The sequence below is a fragment of the Aquarana catesbeiana genome, linkage group LG01 (assembly GCF_042186555.1).
Source record: "Aquarana catesbeiana isolate 2022-GZ linkage group LG01, ASM4218655v1, whole genome shotgun sequence".
Classification (NCBI taxonomy): Eukaryota; Metazoa; Chordata; class Amphibia; order Anura; family Ranidae; genus Aquarana; species Aquarana catesbeiana.
The window spans coordinates 861,366,724-861,388,820 of NC_133324.1; positions in this window are offsets into that span (position 1 = coordinate 861,366,724).

The window sequence follows — 22,097 nt, forward strand, 5'->3', positions numbered from 1 at the left end:
TGACTACTCATACTACACAGACACACCCCACGGATACACTATAATACACTGCAATATAATGCGCCAAACGTACAGTGATGCACAAAACTATATGGCATTAAACTGGCAGGACTGCATACAAAAGTAAATGACGTTAAACTGGCAGTAACACACAAAACTATATGGAGTTAAACTGGCAGTAATGCACACAGAACTATTTGGCGTTAAACTGGCAGTAACTCACACAAAACTATATGGCTTTAAACTGGCAGTAACGCACACAAAACTATATGGCATTAAACTGGTAGTGAAAAGATAAAAAATGCAGCGTTAGTGTGTAACAAAGTGCAAAAGTGAAGTATCACCTCACGTGCAAATATAAAGCTGATAGTAACTTGTAGGTCAGATATCAACGTGAACAATATGTAACAACAAAAGGACAAACAAATCAGGAAAGTTTGTCACAGGTAGGTGAAAATGTCCATGTAAGACAGCAAAAAAAAAACTGCAACTAAAACTGTCTGTGATAAACCAAAAAAATAGGAGATTCTTCAGTAAAATGAAATGAAGTCCCATGTGTAGATGATTCCTGTAGATGATAATAAATCAACCACTATATGTGACAGGAATAACCTCTTCATAAGATATTATAATTTGCCGCATCAAGATGGAAATAGTGAAGGAATATGTACGCTTACCATGAGAAGTGGACACACTTACCATAGGGCAGTGGGTCAATAAGGTGTTTGGATTCAACAATCCGGCAGATATTTGATGGAAGGAGCTGGTGTGGAGATATGCCTCAATACTTACGTCAAAATCCTTGGTAAGCAAATGGTGTAGCTAGGACAGCCCGTCTAATGAACTTGCACTCCCATCTGATGGTCGCACTTGATAGGATGTACGAACTCTAAATGATGTCACATCAAACCATAAAAAAGGAAAGAAGAGAAGGGCCTCCACATAGTGCGTAATTCCAAAAATAAAAATTTATCAAAACAGCAAAAGCTTAACAGTACAATCCTCCTAGTTGGGTGGGTACAGGGAGTGATCACATAAAAAGTAAAGGATAAAAAACAGCATCGCGTGGTGTCAGAAAGCACAAAGGCTCAGCAATCCGACATGTTTTGGACAAAAGTCCTTCAACTGGGGACATGCTGTCTATTATGCTGTCATACATGTGCATTTTCACCTACCTGTGACAAACTTTCTTGATTTGTTTGTCCTTTTGTTGTTGTATATTGTTCACGTTGATATCTGACCTACAAGTTACTATCAGCTTTATATTTGCACGTGATACTTCACTTTTGCACTTTGTTACACACTAGCGCTGCATTTTTTATCTTTTCACTTGTTTGTGCAGTTTACTATACTGTTTATGCTAGCTGCTTTACTATTTTTTACCTACTTTTAAGTTTTATCACTAGTAACGCGACATTGTTTCATACTTATTGATTAAACTGGGAGTAACGCACACAAAACTATATGGCGTTAAACTGGCAGTAACGCACACAAAAGTAAATAGTGTTAATCTGGCAGTAACGCACAAATCTATATGGCGTTAAACTGGCAGTAACACACACAAAACTATATGGCGTTAAACTGTCAGTAACGCACACAAAACTATATGGCGTTAAACTGGCAGTAACACACACAGAAGTAAATGGCATTAAACTGGCAGTAATGCATACCCGTTTGTTCGGCTGTTTACCGAACAACAACGAAAGTTCAGCCTGAACTTATGCTCGGGCCAAACCGTTTGTCCATCCCTAGTGGCAACACAGCCTGAATAGATTTATTGCCTTTACAGCTTCTGGTACAGCCTGGCCAGTGCACTGAAATACCAAGGCAAATGCCAAAGTGTTTCTCCTTAGCTACAAACTAACATCACAGAGCAGGTTTGTAGTTCTGCAAAAAAACACAATTTTAATAAGTTTGTGTAGCCAATTGCCGGTTGTTCCATATAGCTAACGATTCTTCTGCTTCCCTCTCCCCCGCCTACACTGTTATGCTAGGAGTCAGAACAGCTTGTGTAAAATCCTCTCCTCATGCTAGCTGTGCTGTAGCTCTTTGCGAGACTTCTCCACCTGCTCACCCGTCCCTTCCTGGCAGCAGAGCAAAGGACTAATCAGGGAGCAGGAGAGCTAGCCAAGCAATCTCCTAGACTTTAATGCAGAGTGCTTGGGATCATAGGGAATGTAGTCCAAAATAGCATCTCAATAATGTAGGAATTGACTTTCTGACTACAGACTGCTGCACTTTGATTGGATATTTTTACTGTATTGTCCAGGAAAGTTTGTGGCTTTTGCACCCAGGATCCCGAGGAGCTATCAGCTGTCAGTCTGCTCCCCTCACCCAGGAGCCAGTTTTAGAGGTGAACTTGGCACCAGACCAGGGAAGGAAGTGGACATCCAGGCTAGAGTACTGAGGCACTCCCCTTCCAATGCAGCCGGAACAGCAGCATCTTCAGCCACACACCACAAAACCAAGCAAGACTCTAACTAACACAGTTGTCATCTGGTTCCTTATACACTACTGTACTTATGCAGCATCCCACTGAAATAGTGCCACATCACCTATTCTGGATTACCCTATTAGCTCAGATCCACTTAAACCCTCCCTTCACTTGTTGCTTGCCCTTTTCATTACTGTAATGCCATGTATACACGATCGGACATTGATTGAACATTCCAACAGCAAAATCCAAGGATTTTTTCAGACAGATGTTGGCTCAAACTTGTTTTGCATACACACGGTCGCACAAAGTTGTTGGAAAATCCGATGGTTCTGAACGCGATGACGTAAAACACGTACGTCAGGACTATAAACGGGGCAGTAGCCAATAGCTTTCGTCTCTTAATTCATTCTGAGCATGCGTGGCACTTTGTGCGTCGGAATTGTCCACACACGGTCGGAATTTATGCAAATGGATTTTGTTGTCGGAAAATTTTATAGCCTGCTCTCAAACTTTGTGTGTCTGAAATTCCAATGAAAAAAGTCCGATGGAGCCCACACACGGTCGGAATTTCCGACAACAAGCTCTGATCGCACATATTCCATCGGAAAGTCCAACCGTGTGTACAGGGCATTACGTTTTGTTCAAGTTATTACTGCCAAAGCTCTTCCTCAAGCTCCCACCTCCTTGAACTGGGAGTATCTGGAAGCCAACCACCATTAGTACACCACCGAAAGGGACCCAACCACGCCAGCAGAAATAACATTTTTTTTTCCTTTTTTTGGGGAATTTATGCCTCCTTTTTAATACTATTTACATAGACTTTAGCAATTTTTACCTTTGGACCTAGCAAAGTCATTCCAGGGCCTAAGGCAGCGTAGCCTCTGGGGGTATATACTATATACTATCCATTTCTGGCTGCTCTTATGTTACTCTCGGTGACTCTGTTACAGTTTAAGCTGATTGGTAAAACCTGGGCTCAGTTATTCATAAGTAATCTGTATCTTAAGTGTCTTACTACCATGGCTATTCATTTCACCCCTTACCTCTACCTGCCTTTACTGAGTTTATATTATGAAAATATATGAGGTTTGTTTTACTAATTGATCTGGTGCTTGTGTTTTTAAAAATTGCATTATAGTTGGGTACTAATGTCACTGTCATTTGAGAAGGTGGAGGTCAGAAATAGAGGACCCATCTTCACCAGGGGCTCCTTTGGGGTAGCGCTACATTTGTATTATGCTTATATAGTAAATATGTGTAGGAACATAACATTGTGATTTTTATGACTATTTCTTCTGCTTACTTCTTACTTCTGCTACCTTTTTTTCTTCATTGACTACCAAGTATCGAAGTTCAGAACTTGCTTTCTGTGGTGGTAAGAGGGATGGGTGACAGGAATCAAACTATGGCTGATTTTTAAAGAAAATGAGCTTTAAGACTTAGTACACCATTTTTTAGGTACCTTGTATGTATTACTAAGCTAATTTAAACTGAATGTTCAATTGGGCTTTAAACTCTAAAGTGTAATGCCGCGTTAACACAAATTTTCTGACAACAAATGTTCGATGGGAGCTTGTTGTCAGAAATTCCAACCGTGTGTAGGCTCCATCGGACATTTTTTGTTGGAATTTCCGACAACAAAAATTTGAGAGCTGGTTCTCAAATTTTCCGACAACAAAATCCGTTGCGTGTGTAGACAATTCCGACGCACCAAATTCCACGCATGCTCTGAATCAAGTACGAGACGGAAGCGCTCTGTCTGGTAAAACTAGCATTCGTAATGGAGATAACACATTCGTCACGCTGCAAAGTTTTTAATCTTTTAATGAAGCGCATTCTCTTCTTCTTTATAATGCTAGAATAACGAAGTTGTTTTGCTGCTGATATTCACACAGAGTTCTCACAAACTGATTTCTTTATTATTTCTCGTAATCTCCTGAATAATATTTTTTATTTTTTTCGTCAGATCTCCATAATAATGTTTGGAATTTATTTTTATAGTGATCTTTTTTTAATTATTTTTTTATCAAGATCTCCTGTTTTTTTATTTATTTTTTTTTTCTAATGATCTCCATAATATTTTTTGTCATTTTGTGTGACAAGTTACCACAACACCATTATTATCTTGTATTTTTTAACCTCAAGGTTAAACCTCGAGGTTGTTTGGTGTTGGTGTCCCTTGTTAATTTGACATTGTATTTTTTAAATGTACCTGCCTCCTCACAAACAAACTGTCCTTTTTGAACTAAAACACATAGGCAAGTATTTGTGAAAAAAATAGACATTTATTATGGGTCATAACAAAATAAAGAGGAAGGCAACGCTGGATAAACTGGTGAAATTGGCGAAGCCTTTGTACCCCAGGGCACACATCAATTATTTTACAGGCAAAATTGGTAGCCCGAGGAGTCCATATAATAGTGAGCACAATCCGGTCCAGGACTCCAAAAGAGATAAGGCACAGCAGCAGATGACATATATGTCCGCAGGCTGTGGTCTTATCACAGCCTGCGTCTTTTGCCAGACCAGACTGAACCAGGGACATCACTCTCTTGTCTTCCTTAAATGCTTCCTTCCAGGCTGTGGCTCTGGTGTTGGAGTTGTGGCAGGAGGTGGAGGAGGAGGAGGACGATAGTCGAACTCACAAACATGGCTTTTGCTTGTGAGTTCGCCCCTCAACGCCTTATTTAGGGCTTGTAAGATCACTTCCTCACAGAAGAGGCGTTGGCCCTCCTCCATCTCCTGCATTTTGCAGGCATTGAAGATTGGGGGGTTCTGTGGGCCGCAGTAGCCTGCCAAATTAATCAAAGTGCTGCCTCCTCCAGGTTCCTCCCTTCCTGGGCCTTTTTTTTGAAGGCGGATGGGAGGGATCTAGGATTCGGTCAGGCTACTGGGCCCGGCAACCTCCTGGCTGCCACTTACCCCCGTCACCTCCTGGCTGCCACTTTCCACAGCATCCTCCTGGCTGAGGCTTTCTTGTGTATGAAAAAGGGACATAGATTTAGTTTTTTGGACATCAATCACACACAATTTTCATCTCATGACTGTCAGGCCATTTTCGTCACTCCAAAAAATTAATTTAAATTAAGTACTCCATATATATTAGACGGACCTCGCAGGCGCTTTGGAGGGCAAGCCAGGAAGGCCAGCTCCGTCAGGGTTTGGTCTTGAAATCCGGCCTCAGGCCCAACTGAGGCCACATAATTCATAGAATTTCTCCTTAAAAAGTTGTGTAGAAAGCAGCATGCAAGGATTATATGGTTAAGTTTATATTCCGCCATGTTGATTGGCGTAAGGAACCGGCTGGCCATTATCCCGAAAGCATTCTCCACCACTTTTCTGGCTCTGGCCAGCCGGTAGTTAAAAACCCTCTGGTCCGGGGTGACGGTCCTCATGGGGAATAACCACATCAGGTGATCACCCAGCCCAAACGCTTCATCAGCGACAAAGACGAACGGCAGACCAGCCACATTGTCTTCCGGAGGTGGCAATCCTAAGCCACCACTCTGGAGCCATCCGTAGAACTCGGTCTGGCCGATGACTCCACCATCCGACATCCGGCCATTCTTCCCCACGTCCACATAGAGAAACTCATATGCCGCCGACACCACCGCCAACATCGCAATACTATTAAACCCCTTATAGTTGTAATAGTATGACCCCGAGTTGGGGGGTGGGACTATGTGGACGTGTTTCCCATCTATGGCCCCTCGGCAGTTGGGAAAGTCCCACTGCTGGGCAAATTGGGAAGCCACAGTCTGCCATTCCTGTGGTGTTGAAGAAAACTGTGGAGTGAAACAAGAGAAAAAAAATTAGTACTTTTGCACATAACATTGCAAGCAGATTAGACACAAACATTCTTGGCCAACATCAGTATAACATTTATTTGAAGGAGTATTTAACGAAAAATATAAGGTCCACTTATCAGATTCCTCACCCCCTCTGATGGCCCATTGTAAAAATTTTAGGGGGGGAGATGTTTTGGACAGGTAACTGTCTCCACTTCATTAAAAGCTGAAGAGCTGAATGCATCAATGATGTGTGTTACTTTGGCCAGCCCCTCCTTACTTACACTATTGGCAGCCCACTGGACAGGTAAGAAGTGTCATAATACTAAAATATAAATACACACTGTACAAATTGAAGCACATTTTTACGTTCTGCAATTACCTATCAAGACAAGATAATAGGAGAACAAAACTTTATACAGTACCATTTTAAAGTATTCAGGCAGGCCCTTTCACTACATGCTTTGGTGAATTCATTCATAAATCTGACCACAGAAGAGGTGGGTATAGTGTGTATGGGTTTGGCAAAGTCAGCAGATAGAGGATTGGTATCAGTTGACTTAGCAGTTGGGGGGAGGAAGGGTTCCAAATGATTTTGAGACCCCAACAAAAAGCCTTTGGCACTCTGCCTGAATTTAAGCACACTAATAACATTTGTACACATTTTAGGGGTGTTTAGGGTAAAGCACTACTATGGAGCTGACAAAATACATTGTTAAGTGACTAGGCTAGGTGTGTATGGGCCCAGGACAGCATGCTGGGGAGGTTAGTGAAGGCAAATATGCATGAAGAACACAAAAGGAACTTTAAAAACTTCCAGCATGCATGAGGATAAAGAGGACATTCACAGCATATTACAATCATGGTAATTATGGAATGATGAAAGAAATACAATACGTTAGCAAACATTAAATACATAGAATGTGATGTTAAAGGAGAAATCTTACCTTAATATAGTCCTTCTGCAGGACCTGAATGATGGCAGAACAGTTCTCTGGAATAATGATCCCCAGAGCCTGGGGGGAGATGCCTGTCAAGAACTTGATGTCCTGCAGACTTCTCCCCATCGCCAAGTACCGCAACGTGGCGACTAGCCTTTGTTCAGGAGTGATGGCTTGCTGCATGCAGGTGTCCTGCTTCATAATAAAAGAGGACAGCAAAGCCAACAAACGGTGAAAAACGGGGTCCGTCATCCGAGGATAATTCCTGAAATCATCAGGATTATTCTCACGGATCTCCCACAACAAAGGCATATGAGAGAATTGGTAACGCTGGAGCAACCAATTCTTCGTCCATGAACTCCTCCCCGCCCTGTTCATGGACTGGGCTTGGGTCAAAGTAAGAACCCCAACACTAAGCCCCTGCACAGCACTAACTCTACGATGAGTACATACCCACAACATGGCTTCAAAACGGTCGGCTGGTCAGAAGGAACTAACAGAACGCACTGAAAATCAGAAAGGCCTGAGAAGAGCGAGCTGAAAATCAGAAACGAGCAGACAAGAACGCACTGAAGATCAAATACAAACTATAAAATATGCACTGAAAACCAGATGCGAACTGACTACATGCACTGAAAACCACATACGAACCCACAAGCACAAACTGAAGAGCAGTAACTATCTGAAAAGCACGAGGCTGAAAATCGCGAATCGTCTCTCACCAAACCCCTGCTAACATGAGATTAGCAGAAGGAGCCCAAAGGGTGGCGCACTGGCTATTGAACTTCCTCTTTATAGTGCCGTCGTACGTGTTGTGCGTCACCGCCTTCTTGACGATCGGAATTTCCGGGAAACATTTGTGCGACCGTGTGTATGTAAGACAAGTTTGAGCCATCTTCCGTCAGAAATAAATCCAGGAGTTCGTTGTCGGAATGTCCGATCGTGTGTACACGCCATAATACTTAACACTGAACCTACACAAAAAGAAGAATATATGACTTCTTATCTACTTGTGCAATTTTCATAATAATAAAACCATTAAAAAAAAAAACCTTAAACAGAGTGCTGAAAATTTGACAGATTTAATAATGTGACTCTTTCCTACCTGTGTGAGTTTTTTTTTCATTCTAGAGCCGTGTATGCCATAGAGAAATGTTATGCTTAAATGAATAGAAAACAAAGCAAAACAATATGAATAAATTGCTTGATATCTGATAGTAATCATACATTGTCAGGTATAAAATAAATATTTCCCACTCTGCAAGTGTGTGAAAGAAAAAGAATTGTACCGGGCCTGCTGAGTGTGAAACATGATCTGCCTGGAGATGTTACTAAGTAGGGGAGAACGAAGATCATTCCAAAATACAAAATAACTGTTCTAAATTCAATAGAAACTTATTTACTTATAAGCATTTTTACTATAAGCTATTATCGGAAGTTGTGGGAACACAGAGCTTGGTTGTGACCAGGCTCCAAAGGCTGGATGTGATCCAATCTATGAACACTTTTCTGCACCATGCCTCAATAGAGCAAATCTTGGTATCTTGGCTCTTTTACACGTAGAGGTGTCTAGTGACTATAAGCTGAGGATCACGCAATGGTAGGAAAAACTTCAAACTATACCCAGACCCAAGAAGGGCTTGGCAAGCTGGTGGTGTGATCTGCTATTTGGTAAACTGATTCAAAAGAATAGCAAAATAGCCATGTCCTACATTTCATCTTCACACTTTACTAAGTGGTACAAATTCAAAAATAATATAATCTCACTGAACACTAAAATATTAAGACAAGCATGTGAGCGTAACAAAACATTTTCATGATTAATAACACCTATCGTACACATATATGTCGCACACAATATAAGAATATATCTGCATAAAATCATCTCCTAACTAATACAGAATTTCTTCATTTATGCAGTTAGGAAGAAAAGTTCTAAGTTAAGGCCATGGCGGCCTTGGTGGTGGTGGGGGATTAATACAAACGTCAGTGGGATGCAGAGGTAGATAAGCACCATATGAGACACATTTTGGCAACTATGATTTGGGTATCAAATGACCTTATCCTATAATTGTTAACACACAATCTTCGAAAAAAAATATTCACTATAGATCATCATTTGTACTGGTGTATTACCCATAAAGTTGGTTTATTAACCACTTCAATACCGGGCCTATTCTGGCACTTCTCTCCTACATCTTTTTTTTGCTAGAAAATTACTCAGAACCCCCAAATATTATATATGTTTTTTTAGCAGACACCCTATGGAATAGAATGGCGGTCATTACAACTTTTTATCTTGCACGGTATTTGTGCAATCATTTTTCAAACACTTTTTTGGGGGGAAAAAACGGTGAATTAAAAGAATGGATTAAAAAATAACAAAACAGTAAAGTTAGCCCAATATTTTGTATAATGTGAAAGATGATGTTACGCCGAATAAATAGATACCTAACATGTCACGCTTTAAAATTGCGCACACTCATGGAATGGCGCCAAACTTCGGTACTTAAAAATCTCCATAGGTGACGCTTTGAACATTTTTACAGGTTACCAGTTTAGAGTTACAGAGGAGGTCTAGTGTTAAAATTGTTGCACACGCTCTAATGCACGCGGTAATACCTCACATGTGTGGTTTTAACAGCGTTTACATATGTGGGCGGGACTTACATGTGCGTTCGCTTCAGAACGTGAGCTACCGGGTACAGGGGCGTTTTACATTTTTTTAAATTTTATTTTACTTATTTTTTTTTAATTTTTGCACTTTTTTTTACATTTTCTTTTTTTTGATCACTTTTATTCCTATTACAAGGAATGTAAACATCCCTTGTAATTGGAATGGTGTGTTACACGTCCTCTTTATGGAGAGATGCGGGGTCAGTATAAAGAATGATATTTGAATGATATCTGAATGAATCATATGACGCCATTAGTATTGAAGTTGAGAATATTCACAACTGTGTGCAAGCAAAAATGCTTTTTTTTCCCTTGCACATGATTAAAGTATAACTAAAGACAAAACTTTATGTTATGGATAGAGTGGAGAGGTATTAGTACACCTGTCAGGTTTTTCTTGCGGTCTGTGCCTCTGTTAGGGAGGAGATTCACCCTCTCTATTTGTCCTTTTTACCGTTATCATTAAACGTGAAAGTAAAAGAGAATCCTACATTTTGGGTTGTCCCCAGAAAAGTAATAGTGAGGTAATCTTCCAATGGGAACACTAGTTCTGGAGACCGGGGGGGGGGGGGGGGGGGGCTAAGGGATTCTCTTAATTTGCAGGGATTTCCTCTCACTTCCTGTTTTGGCTATGGGACTTTTCCCCCAATGGGACACAGCTGGCAAAAACAAAACAAAAAAAAAACTGACAAGGGTTATAACCCTTCCTTACTCTATACTCTATCCAAAAAATGTTTTGCCTATAGTTCTACTTTAAGTATTCAGAGTAAGCAATACTTCCCTTAAGATGTTTTACTTGGTGATGGCCATGTCATTTACATGGGACTCTGAACTGTAATAGAGATCTATCATGTTGACCTTGGGGCTTAAGCCGGCCATGGATAGATCAAAATTTGGCTGGTTCAGTAGGGACTGTCCAAGTTTTGATCAATCTTTGGGCAGGATGTTGTACAGAAGTTGATCTATTGATCGACTTCTGTACAATCAGCCTGTTAAAAAAATGTACTATGCGATGCTGATGAGTGTATACTGATGGCAGGGAACTCTCCCCGCTATCAGAACACAATAGCTCAACAGGAGAGATCCACCTCGAATGTGTGAATGGGGGAATCAGTTCATTTTCTTCAGCGGGTTAAATGAAAGAAAATAAATCATGTATGGCCTGCTTTATTATTCATCTTGATTCATCTTGCCAGATACCTCAGTTCTGGGTGGAGTTTGGTTTTAAGTTCTAAGCCCATTTCTGTAAAAAGATTGATTATAATGAAATAGGAAAAAGTAAACAACTAACAAAGTAGAGCACATTACAATCAAAAGACTTGTAGCTAACATACGGGTTGAAGTAATATGGACCTTATTTCAAGTACTACCCAATAATTCCAGGCTGTTGAATAATAGATTATGATAATAATGCCATAAAGTAAGAAAACGGGGGTATTGCTATGTAATCTAGCAAACGCTAAAAGCTTTTATATGGCTCTAGTTTTAAGGGAAACATGGAAATTGAGACTCACTCTGCAAGAAGGGGAATAAATCTGTGAATGCATATGCTTTGTGTCAGTTTCATGTTGTTCCTAAACAAGATTTTTACTGGAAATGTTCTCAACACCAGGAGATAGTAAGATGGAAAAGTCACATCATTTATCAACTGGAGTGCCGATATTATTCATAAGGGAATAAACACAAAAAGTCATTCTGCAGCAGTACACTCCCCCTAATTACAAAGGAGATGCCTAGAATTAAATATCTTAAATTACATGATACATGTAGGACATACTGCTGAAACACAATGCACCCTCATTGTACCCACTGGAAAGCAACATAAATTGCTTTCTTGGGTAAAGATGCTGTACCAGGCAAAATATAGGACATTTCCAATCACCCGGACAAAGTGTTATTTGGCACTGTGTCACTGAAAACACTGGATAAGAATACACCTACGAAATTTAAAGCTGAACTGCATGATCCCATAGTGATTATCAGCAGCATTACATGCTACACCAGGGACATCCCACTTTATTATTATGATTGGAGTTTGCCAACTTTGCCACCTTAGGGAAGGCTCCATCTTGTCTTCATTCAGACACTGCAGGCAAAAGGCCTTGCAATAGGGTTCAACTTCTTCTGATTCAGGCACCACAGTTTCCAGGACTCTCTCCCCAATAACCAATGTCCAGTCAGAGCATGCTTTTTCAATGGTTTACTGAATTGTGAACTTTCCAACACATCCCAGCCTCAGTGAACACCTTACAAATAGAAGTTTTACTTGTCCTGCACAGAAGGGTTGCCAGCCAGCATTCGATTTTCTAGATCCTTTCAACTCCAAACCTTGAAGGTAGTCACGAGCCAAACAGGGCCCGCCAAGGGAAAAAACTCTTATGGCACTAAGCCTACCACATTTTTAAGAATACCAAGGCCCCTCCTTCTAATCAGCCCCTTCTATGAATCCTCCCTCCCCTTTTATAATTTCACCAGAGAAAGGAGCCCAGCCCACGCCAAATAGTGAACAGGGTGGGTCACCTTTTACTGGATCCTAAGCTCTGCTTACATACAGGCAGATATAAAACACATAAATAAATCCAGCTCAAGTCCAAAAGATTTCTTGGACTCCATCAAAAACACTGATAATAAAATGCTATTGCTTCACTTCTTCTCCACTGTAAGACCAGTGAGTGCCACTGTGTCTGTTTTGTATTTGTACAGATATTAATTTGTGGGTGAGCATCAGGGCATTTACCTCACACATAGAGTATGGTGACTACCTTTGGATCAATACAAGCATTTTTAACTGCTTCTCATGCCGCCAATGTATATAAAAGGCCAGATTGGAGCAGCACCGATGAGAGTGGACATATCTGTATGTCCTCCTGCATCGTCCATTCGTGCCCACTCTCTAGAGCATGCAGCAGTGTGACCTGTGACTGCTGTTTCCACCAGACACAGCAGATTACTGATCGCAGTACCAGACTGCTGTCAGCGGCCCTGGTACCATGTGATCCCTGTGACCAATCACAGCGATCACAGTCACAGTGGTAAACTATGCTGTCATTGATTACTATTGTGTGAGCTCTGTTATTGGCACTAGCAATCACATGGTGCCAGGGCCAGTAGTCCTGCACCATGTGATAGCTGTGATCATTCACATGTTATACTTACCTGCTCTGTGCAAGGATTTTGCACAAAGCGGCCCGACCCTCCTTTTCTGTGTTCCTCCGGCGACGCTCCTGGCTTCATCTCCTCATCGAGGGCCCCATAGAGACGGGGGCACTTGTGCGGGCGTGCTCCTGTGTCCTGCTGCTGCGTCCATTGACACAGACAGCAGGACTAGGCCCTGTCCTCCGGCTCCCGTGTCACTGGATTTGATTGGCAGCAGCGGGAGCCAATGGCTCCTTCTGCTATCAATCTATCTAATGAGAACCCGAGATAGTGGCTGGAGCTGTTGGGCTTGTTCTCATCGCTGGAATGATTGCGTTCAGGTAAGTAAAAGGGGGGCTCTGGGGAGCAGCTGCACCACAGGTTTTTCACCATAATGCATAGAATGCATTAAGGTAAAAAACCACAAGACTTTACAACTCCTTTAAGCAAATAAATGTGCACAAATGTGCAAAAATCCTTGATCACACCTCCCCCCTATGGTGACACCAGACTGATCTGGTGTTAATATGTTAACAAAAATTTTATAAAATAAAATTTAAACATTTTCTTTTTATACTGTCATTACTTAGTGTTCCTAATCACTGCTGCACCTGTCATATTGTCCCCAATCACTGCCACACCAGTTACAGTGTCCCTGATCACTGCCTCACCAGTCATTTTGTCCCTGATCACCACAGCAGTTATAGTGCCCCTGATCACCACCACACCAATCCAAGTGTCCTTGACCACCGCATAGGTCATATTGTGCCTATTAACCGCCACACCAGTCATATTGTTCATGATCACCACCACACCAGTTACAGTATCACAGTGTTCTTGATCACTGCCATACCAGTTACATTGTCCCTGATCAACACCATACCAGTTATGCCCCGTACACACGGTCGGACTTTGTTCGGACATTCCGACAACAAAATCCTAGGATTTTTTCCGACGGATGTTGGCTCAAACTTGTCTTGCATACACACGGTCACACAAAGTTGTCGGAAAATCCGATCGTTCTAAACGCCATGACGTAAAACACGTACGTCGGGACTATAAACGGGGCAGTGGCCAATAGCTTTCATCTCTTTATTTATTCTGAGCATGCGTGGCACTTTGTCCGTCGGATTTGTGTACACACGATCGGAATTTCCGACAACGGATTTTGTTGTCGGAAAATTTTATAGCCTGCTCTCAAACTTTGTGTGTCGGAAAATCCGATGGAAAATGTCCGATGGAGCCCACACACGGTCGGAATTTCCGACAACACGTTCCGATCGGACATTTTCCATCGGAAAATCCGACCGTGTGTACGGGGCATTAGAGTATCCAAGATCACCGCCAAACCAGTCACAGTGTCACTATAAGGACTTTTTCACATGTGCACTTTGGATTGCTCTTCAGAGAGCATTTGGAAGGCAGTGAGGAGGCATTGTATCAGGTACTCACCACCTGCTTTAACCCCTTGGACCCCACACAAGCAACCGCATTCACTTGAATGGGTCACAATCAACAGGCTTACAAGGGGTATAATTCCTGCCACAGCTGTGAAGCATCATAGCCATGGCATGTGTACACCCTGTAACATGGGGGATCATTAGCTCTAGTGGTAGATGCGTTTTCAAGTGATTTACATCAGTCAGCCCTTCAGTTTTAGGGCATGGCAGCCCATTTTTATTAAAAGACAAATGGAAAGTTTAACATATAGGGTTTCCCACACAGGGGTTCTTCTCCAGTAAATACACAAATAGAAAATGCTAGCCCACCTGGCTCTTAAGCTTTCACTCTGCTGTTGTTGCAGTACCTCTGCTCTTTATGCTGGTCACCCAGACCATAGGTTCTTCCATGCAGATGGCTTCACGCTAATGCCTATAACTCCACTCTGGCCTTAGTCCTCAGGCCATTATTTATCTCTTGCAGACACACATGATTTGGCTACCACATGCATCCTCTCTGACTCCTGGAGACCTCCTGTCTCTCATGGGCGGAGCAGTCTCCAACTGGGAGCCCTAAGGTATTCCTCAACCTTCATTATGAGAGCTGTGGGCACCTGAGCACATGCTCTGTTGGTCCTTAACAAAACCGGGATACAGGGTTGGAGATTCCGTCCCACCCAAGACACTATGGAATCTCCAAACTACAGAGCCCCATCTGGAAATAGTAAAATCCAAAGAAAGCTGCCAGAGCAATTTTTTTCCTCTCAAAATAAATGCTCTGTAATCCTCCACATGCAAACTCTGTATCTACTAAATGACCACGTTCACAGTGACAGCATCTCATACTGTCACAACCCCCAGCCACTGCATCTAGAGGGACTAACATTTGAGAGGTAGTAAAACTGTGGCTTAACCACAAAGTTATAACACCCCCCACACACCGCACGTGTGAATTGACAATAATAGTGCAGCCAGTCACAGTTGGTTTTCCTGATTGCCACTTGTACTAACCGTGGCCTGTTTATTGACCACTTTTCGGCATGTTGACTGGACCGATCTTTTGCCTGTTTGTTGACCATGTCTCTGCCTGCACCTGAACTGACCCATCTGTATGTCCGAATCACTATGTTCCTGCGAGACACCAATCCCAGCCATCCCCTTCACACAACTGCACTCTTGGAACCACAGGAACTTTTTTGTTCTTCCTTTCTTTAGCCTCCTGTACTTCCTGGCCAGTGAACATGGCATTCCTGGGGGCAGCCATGTACCAGTAAGCTAGGTTAGCTTTGTTTTCTAGGAACTGGGACTACTATAGGTGACGTCACACTAAGCTATATTCCCTGATCATTTGTATAGAGGTGGCCATTACAGTACATTTGTTTTGATATGATTGGTTGATTTGTGTGGTACACAAGATACAATGTCCAGAAAAGCCCTAGGAGTGTTTGCTTTCCAAAATGGAGTCATTTTGTGGGTGTTTCCACTCTACTGGTGCTCCAGGGCTTCCAAAAATGTGATAGGTAGTCAGGAAATTAGATGTGTAATTTATGCCCTTTGAAAGCCCAAAGGTGCTCCTTGGATTTTGGGCTTAGTAGAAGTAGAATAGATAGTAGAATTTATTTTGGGGTGTAATTCAAAGTATGCCTATGCTAGGTTTGAGAAATAGCCTAAAATAACAACTTTGTAAAAAACAATGGTTTCATTTCTTTGTTTTTCAAAAAATACAACTTCAGACAACTCACTATGCCTGTTACTAAATACCTTGGACTGTCTACTACAAAAATGGGTAATTTGGGAGGCATTTGTACTGTCCTGGCACTTGAAAATATACATACCATAGTTTGTAGACTCTATAGCTTTCACAAGTGTTTTTTTTTCAAAATGTTCAATATTTTTTCGTTTTTATATAGCAAAAAATAAAAAAACCCAGGGGTGATAAAATAGCACCAAAAGAAAGCTCTATCTGTTTTTAAAAAAAATTACAAATTTCATTTGGCTACAGTGTTGCATTATTTAGTAATTGTCATTCAAAGTGTGAGAGCACTAAAAGCTGAGAAATGGCCTGGGCTGGAAGAGGCGAAGCAGCACAAGGAGCAAATCAGTGCTGCAGTGCTCATGAAATTGAGCATGCCAATAGGAGGAGATAGCAGAGTGAGAGAAAGAAGAGATCTTCAGTCTGACACTTCTTTTACTGTCCAGTCACAAGCTGACATCCTAATCCTAGGAAGAAGTACCAATCATTTAGGTAATACAGATAAAACAGCTTCTATGTTTCATGTGTAAACCTAGCTGTTCACCTGAAGTTCAACTTTAACTAAAATTGTCAGTACCCTAGACAAGGAGGTATAAATTTACATGCAATATATATATATATATATATATATATATATATATATATACACACACACACACACACACACTGTGTATACAACATACACCGTTAACAGTTTCCACTGATTTTTGTACTTTATACCTGGGTGCCATCAGCTAATCACAGCTGTGAATTTTGTATGTGCAAGGCTGTAAAATAGAAATCTGCAGCTATCTGTGCATCATAAAACCATGATAGAGGCTATATCATACTGTGGATGTCTTACTGACTGCACGTTGTTAAAATGTGACAACCTACACATTATAAAAATATGATAGACTCTACATCATAAGACTGTCAGTCTGTATGTCATAAATATATGATGGGCCTACATAAAAGTATGACAGTGGGTAGAGCAGTGTTTCTCAACCTTGGTCCTTACTTGTCACTAATTGTACATGTTTGCTTTACAGGATCACAGATGAAACAATTAATATGCTTGTTTGCATTATTGTCGTATCAGATACTTTTTTTAGGACCAAACCATTTCATCAGTGAATTTTCTTTACCTATAAATATTTGGTACTGACGGTTATACTGCATTGGATATTTTGAAGCATATTTATCACACCCAACAATACTCAAAGTTTCTTACTATTAAAAACAAAAGCAAATTGTTTTTGGTCAGTTTTATTTTATCATTTTTTGCCTCTTTATGAAATTATATTTTATATACAGTATACCCTGTGTGTATATATATATATATATATATATATATATATATATATATATATATATATACACACAGGGCTTTTTCTTCTCAGAAAAAAGGTGCAGAAACTTACCCTCCCAGCCCAGATCCCCGCCCATAACCACGCCCAAACCCCACCTCAAACTCCACCCCCCAGACACACCTTCCTTAGAGGAGAGAAGTACAGTGGCATCAAATAACTGTAATAAGTGAGGCCTTAGAACTGCATATCACACATGGTTCAGGAATGTGTAACACACAAAGTACAGGACTCAGGACTTTAGAACACACAGGGCTCAGGAGTGTGTATTGTGCAATTGTGAACAGTGCATATCACACAGGGTGCAGAAAAAAAAACAGCAAACAGGATAGTGCTTACATTCAAAGTGAAGCGTCCCTTGTTCTCAGAGATATGGAGCATATAGCCCTGTGTACAGAGTGCAGGGGTCAGGAATATGTAAAATAGAGCCCAGCACACAGAGAACAGTAGTAAAGATTATAATATGCAGTCCAGCATACAGAGTGCAGGGGTATGTAATGAAAAACCCATTGTACAGAGTACAGCATTCAGGAGTACCATACTGAGGCCTTAGACATGTAACATACAGCACAGCACACAGAGTATATCGGTTCTGAGTATGTAATGTACAAGGTGTTACAAAATTCTCACCACAGGACCCTGCACGCTGTGCCATACATTACATACTCTTGGTCACTAACTCTGTATGCTTTAGACCCCTTTCACACTGAGGCACTTTACATGCGTTTTTGCTGTAGAAATAGCACCTGTAAACGGCCTCTTCTGCAGCCCCAGTGTGAAAGCCAGAGTGCTGTCACACTGGGGCGGTGCACTGGCAGGACAGGAAAAAAAAAAGTCCTGCAAGCAGCATCTTTGGGGCGGTGGGGGCCCCTGCCATTGAAATTAATGGGCACCACTTTCAAAGCGCCTTAAAAGCGTTTTGAAAGCAGCGATAAGTGGTCGCTTTTAACCCCTTTTTAACCCCTTCTTGGGGGTTAAAAGCGCCCCGCTAGTGGTGCCAAAGCACTGCTATAACAGTGGTAAAGCGACGCTAGTTTACCACTAACACCCATACTGCCCCAGTGTGAAAGGGGTCTTACTGTTCCCCAGCACATATCCCTGGTCTTCCCCCTCAAGTATCCCCCAAAAGTAACCATCAAATCCTCTCTTCTGCTTATCTCTTTGCTTACCTCTGTGTGCCCCATCCACACCTAATCTCTGCAACCCTCATCCACAGCTCACCTCTTCTTTCCCTGTCCACAGCTCCACTCTGCACCACTCTATCCGCAACTCACCTTCCCCCCCATCACATGTCTGCACCCCTCTAACTACAGCTTACATCCCCACTCCACAACTCACCTCTGCACCTCCATCCATATTATCCCTGCTCCTTTTCTGCACCCCCATCTAAAGCTCGCCCCAATCCACAGCTCTCACCTTTGCCACCCACCTCTGCACCCCCAGCTTCCCCTACAGTTCTCACTTCTACACAACCTCCCCCACCCTCCACAGCTCTGCCCTCTGCAGCTCTTACCTTTGTACAAAGCTCCCTTCCCAGTTCTCCTCACTGGACAAATTTCCACCCCCCCCTCCCTTATTTCATAGTTATCCTCTCACTGTGAATTCAGTCTCTGGAGGGCTCTCTCTCCCGGGTCTCCCCCCTCCCCTCCGTTTTTCATCTCACCTTTTCCACTGCTGTTCCAGTGCTCCAGTCCATGTTTTATGTGCAGGCTTTTCAGACGATTGAGAACTGTAGCTGGGGCGGAGTTCCAGGGCTTCTCTGCTCCCTGCTCTGTGCTATAATGTGAGAAGAGGCGGGGACAGAAGCTGCTGCTTGAATCAACACAGGCAGCTGTATGTTGCGGTGTTGGGACCTGAAAATCTCAAAAGGCAGCAGCCCCGTGTGCGCAGCGCTAGTGTGAGATAGGTCAGAGCAGAGAGGGCTGCCTGTCAGAGGTGCCGGAACTGCGTTCCGCCGAGTTCCGGACGAAAAAAAGCCATATATATATATATATATATATATATATATATATAATTGTAATTATTTTTATAGAATGTACTGTATAATTGCCAATTAAATGAGATCTGGTCACAGCATAGACTTTCCTTTTTTAATATCAGCATGGTAATAGCAATACACATGTAGGCAAGATCACTCTGTTGTCCTTTTAAGAGAGTTGCTCCTTCTAAACAAATCAGACTTCGTAGATTTACAGAAGGTAGGGAACTACAACTGTGATTCTGTGTAATGATATACTTCATTGTTCTGAGTGGACGCGCCCATCCCTCAGAACGGGAGCCCACTTGCATCCACTAGGCCATGCAACGGCACGATCCTGTGATGGCTGTGATCACAGGACACAGCCAAAATGGGATCGGGATATGAGTGCTTTGATTGGCCCTCCTGATCACATGACAGCTGTGTCCAATCACAGACTTTACAGTGTAAACAGAGACATATGTCTCTGACAGTTCTCCTACTGAACTCAATATGAGCTCAGTGCGGGGGGAGCAGGGGAATCTACAATGTCTGTGACAGCTCTGTGTATAAGGATGATTTTACACACAGAGCTGTCACAGGTCCCTACACACACAGTTCACCAAGCACCACTGTCCCTGTCAGTATCCCCATAAAACATCTGTACCAGTGCACAAAACATCCGTCACAGTGTCCCATCACATAAAACATCTGTCACAGTACCCCGTAACATCTGTACCAGTGCACAAAACATCTGTCAGTGTCCCATCACATCTGTACTAGTGCACAAAACATCTGTCACAGTGTATCGCCATACACAGGAGGAGTAGCAGAATGTGTTTTGGGGTGTAGTTGCAAGTATGCCTATGCCGTGTGTGAGAAAAAACTTGTTAACCACATAAAGACCGCCGCATGTACATATACGTTGGCAGAATGGCACGGCTGGGCAAATGGGCGTACCTGTACGTCCCTTTGAATTTGCCACTGTGTGAGCCTGCCGTGACCTCCATGAGTAGGATCGCAGGTCCCGTGGATTAGATGTCCGCGGGGATACCCGCGATCGTCTCACGGAGCTGAAGAACGGGGAGATGCTAATGTAAACAAGCATCTCCCCGTTCTGCCTAGTGACACTGTCACTGATCATAGCTCCCTGTGATCGGGAGCTATGATCAGTGAAGTGTCACTCGTAGCCACGCCCCCTAACAGTTGGAACAAATCCCTAAAACACGCTTAACCCCTGCCTAGCAAGCTAGTGGTTAACCCCTTCACTGCCAGTGTCATTTTTACAGTAATCAATGCAATTTTTTAGTATTGATCGCTGTAAAAATGAAAATGGTTCCAAAAATGTGTCAAAATTATCCAATATGTCCGCCATAATGTCGCAGTCACAATAAAAATCGCAGATCGCCGTCATTACTAATAAAAAAAAATTATTAATAAAAATGCCATAAAACTAACCCCTATTTTGTGACGCTATAACTTTTGCGCAAACCAATCAATATACGGTTATTGCAATTTTTTTACCAAAAATATGTAGAAGAATACGTATCGGCCTAAACTGAGGAAAAAAAATGTTTTTTTTATATATTTTTGGGGATTTATTATAGCAAAAAGTACAAAAATAATGCGTTTTTTTCAAAATTATTGCTCTATTTTTGTTTATAGCGCAAAAAATAAAAACCGCAGAGGTGATCAAATACCACCAAAAGAAAGCTCTATTTGTGGGAGAAAAAGGACGTCAATTTTATTTGGGAGCCACGTCGCATGACCGCGCAATTGTGAGTTAAATCGACGCAGTCCTGAATCGCAATAAGTGCTCTGGTCTTTGGCCAGCCAAATGGTCCGGGGCTTAAGTGGTTAATATGACATTTTTGTGAAAGAAAAAATAATTTCAAAGAATTGTGGAAAAAAATTACAGCTTCAAAAAACTTACTAAATACATTGGACTGTGTACTTTCCAAAAAGGGGTCATTTGGAGAATATTTGTACCGTATTGGCATGTTAGGGTCTCAAGAAATGAGATAGGCCATCAGTAAATCAGGTGTGAATAATTTTTAATGATTGGTACCATAGCTTGTAGACTCTATAACTTTCACACAGGTTAAATAAAATACACTAATTTGGGTTCTTTTTTTTTTTCAAAGAAATGTAGCAGTATAAATTTTGGGCAACATTTATGAAGAAAAATTACTTACTTGCAAAATTTTATAAGAAAAAAAACATAAGAAAAACACATTTTTTTTTTCAAAATTTTCAGTATTTTTGCATTTGTAGCGAAAAACCAAAACCCCGGTGGTGGTTATATACACCCCCAAAAGAAAGCTCTATTTGTGTGAATAAAATTATTAAAATGTAATTTGGGTACAGTGTCGCATGATTGATTTATTCTCATTCAAATTGTGAGAGCGCTTAGAGCTGAAAATTGGCCTGGGTAGAAAGTGGGTGAAAGTGCTGCCCAGAATTGAGGTGGTTAAGGGTTTCTGGTGGGTGTCATTAAAGTCGCTCAGGCATTTTTTTCTTTTCTTCTTTCCAGGAAGGAGAATAAATAAATTTCCTTCCTGGCATTATCCTAAAAAAGCTTGGATGAAGGTTAGCAGAGGGAGAAACTGACTGATGGGAAGA